This window comes from Vigna unguiculata, chromosome 10, assembly GCF_004118075.2.
Source record: "Vigna unguiculata cultivar IT97K-499-35 chromosome 10, ASM411807v1, whole genome shotgun sequence".
NCBI classification, from domain to species: domain Eukaryota; kingdom Viridiplantae; phylum Streptophyta; class Magnoliopsida; order Fabales; family Fabaceae; genus Vigna; species Vigna unguiculata.
Genome location: NC_040288.1, coordinates 32981414 through 32993479, shown reverse-complemented (window position 1 = coordinate 32993479; position 12066 = coordinate 32981414). Strand labels below are relative to the sequence as shown.

Sequence of the window (12066 nt, the reverse complement as noted above, 5' to 3'; positions counted from 1 at the left end):
AGTCACAATCGAATCGTGGCGCTTTGACTATTACACTCTTAAGTTAAAAGAGTTGTGTCCTGACTATTAGCTATAGTTTATGATTTAGTGGTGAATCCACGATTCTAACATTCTTTTCGCATAAATCTTCAATAAAATTATATAAAAAGAAAAATAATGTAATTCTTTTATTTTAGAAGATAAATTTTCTCCAACCTTACTATCTAGAACGAAGTCATTTAAACGCAGGACTAATTTTATTTTCTCAATTTCTTTCCTTCTCCACGAACTATTATCAAATGTAGAAAGGTAAGAGTTTGTAAGATGATGGTCATAACTTTTCTTATACTTTTCCAGGGCGAAGTCTTCATAGGATAATATTACGCTGAATTTCTTCTAGTAAACATTTCAAAATATGTAAGGCAAGATTTAATTAAATCCATTCATCGATAAAAGAAACTAATCTTAATATTACACTTAAAGAGTATATAGTTAAGACATATTTTATCATGTTTATGTTGAGATGATTATAGGATATAACATATGTTCTCAGTATAACAATAAGTATTAGAACTTTTATTTTTTAGTAAAATAAGCAATATTGGTATAATAAGTTTAGTTCTAATAGTGTAACTATGAAGCCATGTTGAAGAAATTGAAACAAAATTACATATTTATCCCCAACCACAAATATATTTGCTTTTCCTTACGGGTCATTGGCTTTTTTAAACATTTGTTCCTCATTATTAATCGTTTCTAAAATCATTTTACAGTGACTTTTATTTTCTCTTCAATTGCAAGTTTGAATGTGAGTCTTAATTTATATGAAGCAGTACTTAATTATATTTAAAATTTCAAAATAAATATATAACACTTTTATATAATAATTTTTATGTAAATATTTAATATATTTAATGAATTAAAATTATTAAATTAAGATTTTTTTAGTTAACAAAATTAATAAAATTAAAATTAATGTATTAAAATCGTCTTTTTGTTATACTAAAAGAATTGTTTCAATACCTACTTGATATGTTAAAAACACATTTTATCCTAAATTATATAAATATATAACTATACTATTATAATGCAGTTGTGGATTAAAACTATGAAGTACTAAGAATAATTTATTTAAAAACATTAAATATTACATTGTATGAGAGTCTGTATAATTTTTTTAATCTAAATTCATTTGATAGTAGAATTCATATGTAAATTTAGAATGTAAAAATATACGAACATATCTAGTTGTAATTTTGAAAAACAGGCTGCCAAAAATCAATGCTAGTTATTTTGGAACGGGTCTTTAGAGATGGAGTCATTTGAAAGACACAACGCGAATAACATAAGAATGTTCTATTATTAATATATTAATATATGTATATATTTTGCTGGTAAAAAAAAGTGAACAATATCTGAGTTTTCACATAAAAATTTGGTACTAATTTCAATGAAAAAAATTTTGATAATGAATTTATAAGTCAGTTTTTTTTTTTTTATAAGATGTTATTTTTCTCATTCTTATCACGTAAGAATTTGACTCACACTTACATATTATATATATCATTATTAAGTTCAATATAACTCAGATTCCTTGTAAAATGCATCCTATAGTAGTAATTTCCTCAAACTCGAACTCCAAATAAATTTTTGGGACAGAGAAAATTGATGAGACAAACAATCTCGTGAAAACTTCCTGTGTGAGAATTTATTTTAAATAGAATCTTCTTCTTCTTTCTTATCTGTATGTGCACGATCACATGGGTAAGCGTCAAACAAGTTAAACTTCAGATTTTTAATAACTCACCTGTCATGATTCGTAGGTAATTGAATGATTTCAACAATTACTTATATGAATTTTTTTTTTTAAATTTGTTAAATTTTTATTTTTATTTTTTCTATGAATTGTAGTTGGCGGTAATTTTTTTGTGGGTAACTATTTTTTATAAAATTATAAAATTTGTAAGTATTTTTCACAAGATTTATTACAAAAAGTGTTTTATATAAAATGTTTTGTAAAAAATTAACAACAATTTTCTGCAAAATTTTTTTTATAACAAAATTTATAAGTATTTTATAAAAATAAATTAAAACAAAATTGACAAAAAATATGAATTATTTTTAATAGTAAACCCAATAGATTCTTGGCAATTATGATTAATTGTCCTAAAATAATTCATTTTGGAAAATTTAATTTTATTGACACTTTAACAAATATTAATTGTTTTTTATTGCAAATTAATGGAATATATCCTTTTAAAAGAAACCATAAACACTAAAATACACTAAAAGAAATTTATGGGAAACAAATTTTATTCTTTTTCTATAGAAGTCAGTCCAATACTGATTAAAAGATTTGAAAAAAAAAAAGATATATAGAGAAATTTATGAAAAATGATATAGCATAAACTACATAGTTGACTACTTATGAACATAACTTTTCCCTCTCCAAACTTTCAGTGAAGAAGTCTCGTACACGACAGAACAAAATAAACTGTCACCTTAATTATGTTCATTTAAGTTAATGTTTTATTAACTAGGGCTCTCTGATCTTGCCACATAATTTAGTCATTGTTGTTCAGCTCTTGAATTTCTGAATAGTGACTTGTGACGTGTGAGGGAAGTTTTCTGACACACGTAAAGCAAGTTTTGTGCTGACTGATATTATATGTTGTGCAGTTTCCTCGGAGTTCCATGCATCTTAACTTCCAAGTTTATGTACCATACTACTTCCCTCATTTATTCATTTATGCCTATATTTTTTTTTCTACATAAATCTGTCAAAACGTTAGTTGCAAGGAATTGAATGTGGCAGGTAATGGAAATATCTCATTAAATTTGTTTTGTTTAATCGTCGTCGTTTCATCATGACTTTTATAAGTACGTGTCGGGCAAGTCGCACCTCATCGGACAGATTTCCAACATCATGAGAGATAGCATCCCTTACTAAATAATCAACATTCGTCATTGTTTTTTTCTGTGATATAAGGTACTAGGAAACTTGTTCCCAAAGGTTGATGCAATCTCTACGCAAAAACACCATCCCATTATTCTAAATATTCCAAATCTAATAACTAACCAAACGCAGTCTATGGAGTCAATCTTCTACATAGTAAGTCAAAGTCAAAAAGTCCACACGTTACAGAAAAACACTCAAATTCCAAACAAATTTATATTTCACTGTAGTACATTTATTATTTTACGCTAGAGAGTTTATTTAAATGGTATTATTAGAAATCACACGTCAATTAGAAATAAAATAAATTTAAATTTACGTAATCATAATTATAATCATGGTTTTGGTTTACATTCTGTGTTTCTTCTCAGCTGCTTCTTCTTCATGCCTTCTCCCTCGTAATGTTTGTAATTAGTGATGGTTCATGCCAATTGATGATTAAAAAAATTAACATTCCGTAAAGCTTTATGGTGACCACGTAAATGGATTTCTTAATAATATTCCACTAAGGTTTTAAGCATATGACAAATAAACTTCAATTTGTTCAACAAGTAGTTGTTGACAACACTGTAGGTAAAAGTCATCATAAATTGTATATGACAACACTGTACGTATATGAAATTGTCTTAATATTTTTTCTTTTGGGTTTTGTTACTACTATTTAAGTAAGAAGTAGTTATATCTTATTTATTTATTATAATTATTTAATGTATTTTATGAAGCTTATAAAAAGACATTATTATATATTATATTATATAATATAAATGATGAGTAATTGAATAATGCTTTAAGAATTTCCTCTCTTAGTTTCATGCTTAAGTGAACGTAAACTTTAGTGAGATATCATAATATCATGTCGCACGCTAATATCAAATTGGTACCAGAGTTCATTAAATTTAACATTGTTATTGTGAGTCTATGAAAGAGAATGTAGGTATAAGAAAAATAGAGAAGATTATATTGCGGTGGAGAAAGAGGAGAGTTCTTATAACTATATAAAAAATATATTTGGAATTTGTGCCAATTGAGTGCATCAAATCAATAACGTAGAATCTTTTAATCAAAATATGATATGGAGAAAACATGTGTTATAACCCACTCAGACTATTCAGTCTAGAGGTCTCTTTTGCTTTATGCAAAATATTTCACAGGGAAAGTCTTAAAAGGTGCAATGGTTTACTGGACGCATAACACTTTGCTGTTTAATTTTGAGTAATTGGTCAGGGAACAAAATGTTACACACATACCTATTTACTGATCAGGAAACTCTCAAATAGATATCATGAATGAATTTGAATCTAACACTGGACTAAAAGGAATGAATCCAATAATTGCCAATGTTTACCAACTTGAACAAGTACCTATGAGTGGATATTCTTAAGGTGGTACTTTTTAGTTGCACTTTGAATATGCAAGGTCCTCTATTTGCCTTTAATCTTTTTGCTATACACATCTATTAGGTTGTTTTAGTTTATTTAAGAACCTCAATGTAAAATCAGGATCTGTATAAGGGTTGAGGCACCCCTAAAGTGTCTCTGTATATATATTAATATTCTTTGCTGATAAAAAAAATAAATAAAAAACATATATTTAAAAGTGACATATCAACTATAGTATTGTATAGTGAGACCCCAAACCAGATAGAAAACTAGATGATGAAGTTGTTGATAATGCTTCACAATATTCACTTATGTTAATCTAAGTTTACTATGAAAGGATAAGTGGGCACAATCACAAATTCAATGACAAGTAAACAATTTTATTTTTCGTAAAATTGTAAATTTTAAAAATGCCACAAATGTATGGGATACTTTAAAATTATCATACAAAGGAGTAAGGAAGACTCAGAAATCAAAGTTGTAATACTTGTTGAGAAATTGTAACAAATGTGAGATAATCAAAAAAACGTTGAACAATATTTTACTTGTATTACCGACCTTATTAATAAAATGAAAGGGTATGGAAAAGAAATTTCTGACAACAAGGTGGTAGAGAAAATTTAACGTATTTTTTCGATCAAATGTAATACTATAATAATTTTGTTTATCGAAATATGTTATCGAAGGATTTTATATTTAAATTTATCGGCCGGTACTTTCGTCAAAGTGAAATGAGTCTAAAAAATTCGTCGATCAAAAAGTTCTCTCAGAATCTTACCATCATAATTATCGACAATTTTTAATCTGTTGGTAAGTTATCATCATAATCAACAGATACTTCCATTGATAAATCAATCAACACTTTGGACGATAAGGAATTTTCTATTATATTAATAAAATATGAGTGAGGAGGAGGAAAAGAAGAGAAGCAACAAATGAGGAAGAAGAGGAGGATGAGGACATGGGTGGGCGAGCTTGTGAGTGATGCAAACGGTGGTGACTGATGGGAGACTCGTTGGTGGCACACACCGATGACGATGATGATGGCCAGTTAAAGTTGACAATGATAGTGGTGGTCTGAGGAAAATCACTTGAACACGGTGGTGATGGCGTGACTGCTAGTTAATAAACAAAGTAGAAAAGGAAGAAGACACTATCATATATTTTACCGATGAATTTGAGGTTGTTGGTAACCAACAAATATCTATATTTGTAAATACTAGAATTGATATAGGTTAAAATACTTCGATGGTCCTCGTTTTGGTTCAGAAATCTCAAATTGGTCCTCGAATTTTAATTGATCTCAATTTTGTCCTCATTTTTGTAAATGTGTTTTAAATCAACCCTTTTCGTTATCAGTTGACAAACGGCATTTATTCCTGATGATGTGGCTGTTTTGTGTATTCTGACGTGTCATTCAGTTGTTTTGGAACATGTGTTCTTGGTTTCTCTTTTAAAAAGTTCATAACTTTTGAAGCTTAGGGTTTGAAAAGGGTGAGGTGAAGTTGTCTCATGCGTTCTGATTTGGTAAGATTGGTAATGTCTCTCTCTCATTCTTGCTCGTCCTGCACTTGCAATGGTTGGGAAATGAAAGATTCCAACGTTTCTTCTCATGGAGGTGCAGTGAGGAGGTTCGTTTTAACACCTGTTTACTATTGCGGTGAAAAGGCAATCACGAAAACTGCTAGAACTGCTAAGAACATGGGGAGAAAATTTTGGGGTTGCCGAAAGTTCAAGTTATGAAATTTGTTGTTTTGGTGGACGTTTTTTTTCGTATTTTGATTTTGGAAAACCTAATTTTGTAATTGGTATGTAATTGGTGGTGTTGATTTTTTGTTGGACAGGGTGCAAGTGAAGAAGTTGTTGGCTACAATTTTTTTTCATGGTGCAGTGAAAATCGCATTCGCTACCTTCACCACCCAATTCCAATCCCTAATTCAGTAATTTAGGGTTTCAAGGATGGTGCTTATTTTAATTATCAGGGTCCACACACCCATTTTTCAGTCCTCAAAATAATGCATAAAGCCATGTCAGAAAATTAAAATGAAGTTAACGTTAATAATTTTAACATTGTTAACGATTGGGTTGATTTAAAACACATTTACAAAAATGAGGACGAAATTGAGATCAATTAAAATTCGAGGACCAATTTGAGATTTCTGAACCAAAACGAGGACTATCGGAGTATTTTAACCATTGATATATGTAATTTTAGTGCACTACAGTTATATTTAAGTTGTTGGGTATTTAATTAAAAAAAGGTATACATATATTGTTTTTGTGGCAACCAATTTTTTTTTTACTATTATTTTCTATATTATACTTAAAAAATTTTAACACATAATTTTACAATAACATAAAATATTCACATATACATATATTTATATATTTTACAGTATTATATGCATCTTAAATTTACATCATTTTGGTACATATTATATTTTCTACACTAGAAGAGGAAGAAGTATTATTTATTTACATTTTCGCCCTCGTATATTAGCCTTTAGCCTTTAAATATGTGGAGGAAAAATGTTATGAATATGATTCACTTGGACTATTGGGGGTAAGTAAAAAGTGACTCCAATTTTTCCTTCAAGCTCATGTTCCCTGAAATGTCACATAATTATTTACTACATTTGTTTGTCACGCATTTCCCAGGAAGACCGCCACAATGTTAGCGAAGAAAGGGTCAGGCATGTTAGGGGCAGCTATCTACGATGAGATTATAAGATTTTGTTTTTCATACACAATCATAAAATAGGAAAGTGAGACAACTATCACATGAAAATATGACATATCTTAATAAAATAAAATAAATGAAAACTCTTTCAAATCAATAAAACTTGGATCTTTATTTTACTTTATAAAGATTTTGATTAATTTTGTAGAAACTAACACTAGTGCAGAATTTCCTTTTTACCTCGCCTTATATGTCTCGATTGGCCAGGAACCAAAACATATAATGGTGCGGTGGCATTTTTGCAATTCCAGACAAGTTTTATGTCTCGGTTCAGCTAACATCCGAAGCCAAAGAGAGTTATAGGCCTCGGTTCGCCCAAAACCGATGCCAAAGAGAATTATATACCTCGGTCCAACAAGACCCGATGCCAAAAAGGGGTATATGGCTTCGGTTGTTAAAGGAACCGAAGCCATAGGATTTATTTAGGGTTTCAATTTCGCGAACCCCCTTCTTCTCCGTGCCTCTACAACTCTTTCCTCTCTCTCTCTCCGCTGCTGCCAACCCAAATTTTTCTCCTCTGGTTCACGTGTGCAGGTGCTCTTTCTCTTCCTCCCTTTGATTTTCAAACCCTTTAAACACACTATTTTTCCATAGACACAAATCCCATATTCGCCTTTCCGTCGTTACTATGTCAGACATCGAAACCACACCGGACCAACCCTCCGCTCCACCGCAAACAGAGGCTCCGCCGCAGCCAAACCCCTATATACTATCCAAATGCTACGACACTCTCTCATCCAACGAAGCCTCCACCGCCGCTCACCAGATCGAGGGTGAAGCCTTCTCAGCTGCGGGTGCCTCTGCCGCGACCTCCGTCGATGGCATTGAGACCCTTCAGCTCTACTCCAAGGAGATTGGCCTGTTGTTTTGCGCATGGTGAAGGTAGTGGTGGTTGTTGGTTCTGATGTTGTGGTTGTCATGGTGAGGTGCGCCGTCACAGGTGCAGTGGAGCATGGTGGCACGGTGGTGTGCTGCCGCAGGTGCGTCGCGATGAAGGTGTTGCTGCTGCGTTTCTATGTGCGTGAACGGTGATTCCATGGTGGACTGCGTGCTGGCGACGCTGCAGTTTTGTGCGTTGTTGCAGGTTGGTGGCGCAGTGGGTGAAAGCAACACTGCAGCTGGTGCGTGAATATGGCTTCAGTTCTCATATACCCGAAGCAAAAAAGTCCTTCTATAGCTCTGGTTCCTTTGCAACTGAGACCAAAGGTTCCTCCTTTTGGTCTCGTCCCAATATGCCTCGGGTCTAAAACCGAGGCAAAATGACGAAAATAACCGGGGCCAAAAGTCCTTGCTGCACTGGTGTAATCAAGATAATTGAGTCTCGTCATGGCCAATGAAGTAACTCAAGAACATTTCATCTTGAGTACTAACTACTCATTTAAATCCCGAAGGTCATATCTCCAACTACAATAATCAAATATTTATTTATCATAAGTTTTATTTTGATATTAAATCATATAATTGCATAAATAAATAAATAGGATCAGTGCATAACTAAAAATAAATATAATAAATAAAGATGATCAATACGTGACTGGAGATAAATATAAAATAAATAAATGAGAATAAATATAAATTTAATAAATAGGATCAGTGCACAACTGGAGATGAATATAAATAAATAAATAAGAACAAGAAGGAAATTTAAATTAGAACGAGGTTAGGGACACCTCACTTAAAATAAATATAAAAATAAAAAAATTATGAATAGATAAAAAGATAATAAAAATAAAAATATAAAATGATAAATGTCTTCTCCCCTTACCTTAATTATTGTGGAAGATATACCAAGATTGTATCGAAACTTTGATTATATAGTTTTTTTTTTCGCTTCACTCACCACCTATATTCACTACAAAAAAAAATCAATTTTCATACGAACAAAATTCGTATGTAAAGTCCTAAATCTGTATGTAATTGAATAATTCTGACGGATTACATACGAAAAAGAATCCGTATGTAAAATAAGCGTCGGTAATTTTACATATGAAAAAATTACGTATGTAATATTACATACGGAATAAATCCATATGTAATTGATGAAGACATCACCTACGAAATAAATTCGTATGTAACTAATAAAGACATTACATACGAAAATAGATATGTATGTAACTAATGAGTAACATTTTCCATGGATATATCCATATGTAACGTGTGTTTATAATTTTTTTTTTTATATTCCTGTAACTCAATTGCAAAATAATTAAAATGAAATAAACTTTAACCAACACTAATTCAAATGAAATTTAAATTGGTGCCCATAACAATCTAATAAAGTTTTAATACCATATCCCAAATCAAGTCATAATAACATATAATTCAAATAAATATTAATAAAATTAAATAAATATGATTGAATGCATAATAAATAATATTCTCACATATATTTCAATAGTATAGTTCAAATTACATGATCAAAACAATTATCTTAAAGTCATAATAATAAGAATAAACCTAACAAAATTAAAACTAAACCTATTATTTTTTTGGATGATTGTCTTCAACCTACAAATAATACAAAATATCCTTTATCTTTCTTTCTTATACTTGATGAACTTACAACATTGTATCTCTCTATTTTTTTTTTCCTTTTTCAAGTTCAACCTCTTTTTACATTTTGATTCCATCATTTCTCATCCCTATTTATAAGAATTAAAGTAATAATTACTTTTAGTTTAAATTTAACTATATTTTGATAACACTATTCTTTTAGATTTGTTTTTAACATTTGGTTTCAGATTTTTTCATTAATGATCATAGAGGAGATAAGGTTTGCAGTTCCCATGTGCATTCTTATCGCTCTCTTCTCTTTTATCAATTATATAAACTAATAATTATGTTAAAAATAAATTTATAATATATATATATATATATATATAATATTATTAATTTATGTTTCTTATACATTGAATTTTTTTATAACAATTGCAACTATACATGATTATTTGAAGTTGTTAGCAGTTAGTTAGTCCTTGCCATATTTATATGTTTACAAATTATTATTATTATAGAGACCAGTGTAACACAGGTGCTATATTGTATCTGTGTGTAGACATTTTTTAAATATGCGTGTTATTAAGTTAATATATAAAATAAAATTATATTTATTAAAAATAAAGTGAAATATACCAAAAAAATAAGAGAATAACGGTTGATAAATAGAAAGAAAAAGAAAAAGCAGATAAACAATTTTATAAAAAATTTGTAAACGTAACGAACAATTTTTAAAAATTTAATAAATAATTATATTTTAAAGGATAAAATTAGAATTTTAAAATGTGGACAAAAAAAAAATTCTTTGTATATTGTTATAAATATTGTTATTTATAATAATAAATCATTTTTTTAATATAATATATATATATATATATATATATATTTTATTTGGATGTTACAGTTCCTATAACTTGGTATACAGTACCCAGCAAACATTTCTTCTTCTAGATACAAACTCAAATGAAAGAGAAGTGAGGGAGGGAAATGGAAGAGAACTCTCTATCTTCGTAAGGAAACAACATTGAAACAACAATTTGGTTAGTGCACCTTAACTGGAATGGCAGTGATACCATGACTTGAATTTTTAGGGTTTACATGAAACCCTGTAACTTCATTCTCAAATCCTCTACAGCTCACCATTTCTATGTCTTTCTCTGGTTTAGCTTGTGCAGATAAATTATCAACTACCTTTACTGCGAAATGAAGAACCCCGTTACGTCGACCCTCCCAGCTCCTCAAACCGTAACAAAACATCTGAGACACACTTTCGGATAAAACATTGTTGTTTTTGGCAAGAAGTAAATCCGAAAGAGCAATCCTTGCTACACCAACAGGACGAAATCCTTTGTATTTCTTGCATTGAACCTCAAACGTCACAGACCTTGCATAGGAAGGAACCTCCAACAACAATTTCTCATTCCATGCATGCACTCCATCATCTCCATTCTTCATTTGGGTCGTGCAACACTTCAAAGACTCTGCACGAACAACAACATAGACCTCATCGGAAACTGAATTTCGATCCACACTTATGTTTTCTCCCGACATAACTGTGATCTCCAAGGTGAGTTTTTGCTGTTTTGCTTCCATATCTCTGACACTTTTAGAGTACCTAATAACAAGGTTTGCACTCAACTAAGTAATTTATTTAAGGTAAGAAAACAAGTAACAAAGTGTGTAATGATGTTGAGTACGTAGTGTTTGGGATGAAAGGATTTGAAGAATGAAGGGGTTTAAGTAAGAGGTTCTGCAGATGAAGAAGTGAGGAAACAACCGTTGCAACTTACGAGCAATGTGTTTGTAACGTACCGTGTATGCGCAAACAGAGAAAAAAAGGTTCACATTGACCACAAACTTTTCTAATGTTCGAACACACGCATATAAAGACTATCGTAAATTCCGAGGAAATTTAATTTTGGCCTCGCATTAATTACGGTTCCTATGACAAATTGTGTCCTTTTATTGTTGAAATATCAATGATTTTTCCCTGTGGGATTAGCTGTATACATGTTTTATCATGTTTTAATGCAATTAGAACACTTTTTATGAGTGTTCTTTACAAAAGTTGTATTCAAAGTAAAAGTATTATTTTAATGTAGATTCTACATTACTAGTTTCTCTCTTAAAATTTATACATTTATGACTATTTTTTTTACCTTAAACCCTACGAAATTTAATTTTGGAGAGAGATTATGAATGGTTCGTAGAAGTACTCTTCATTGAGGAAATTTCAATTATGTGAGGGGAGTGGCTATATGTAAATTTTCTCATGTTATAAATATATATATATATATATATATATATATATAACAATATATATATATATATATGCATCCACATTTTTAAATACCATATTTCTACTTTAAAATATAATTATTTATTAAATTTTTAAAAATTGACAGTTATTTTTACAAACTTTTATATAAAATCATTTATTTTTGTTCTTTTTTTTCTTTATTTATCAAGTGTTATTCTCTCATCTTTTTTGATATATTTCACTCTATTCTTAACAA

The 12066-nt window shown here is 30.0% G+C and overlaps 1 pseudogene; it reads right to left on the bottom strand.

Annotated features, from left to right (window-relative positions):
* Positions 1-10438: 10438 nt before the first annotated feature.
* LOC114167321 lies at positions 10439-11275 on the bottom strand (annotated as a pseudogene).
* Between the last annotated feature and the right edge of the window lie 791 nt (positions 11276-12066).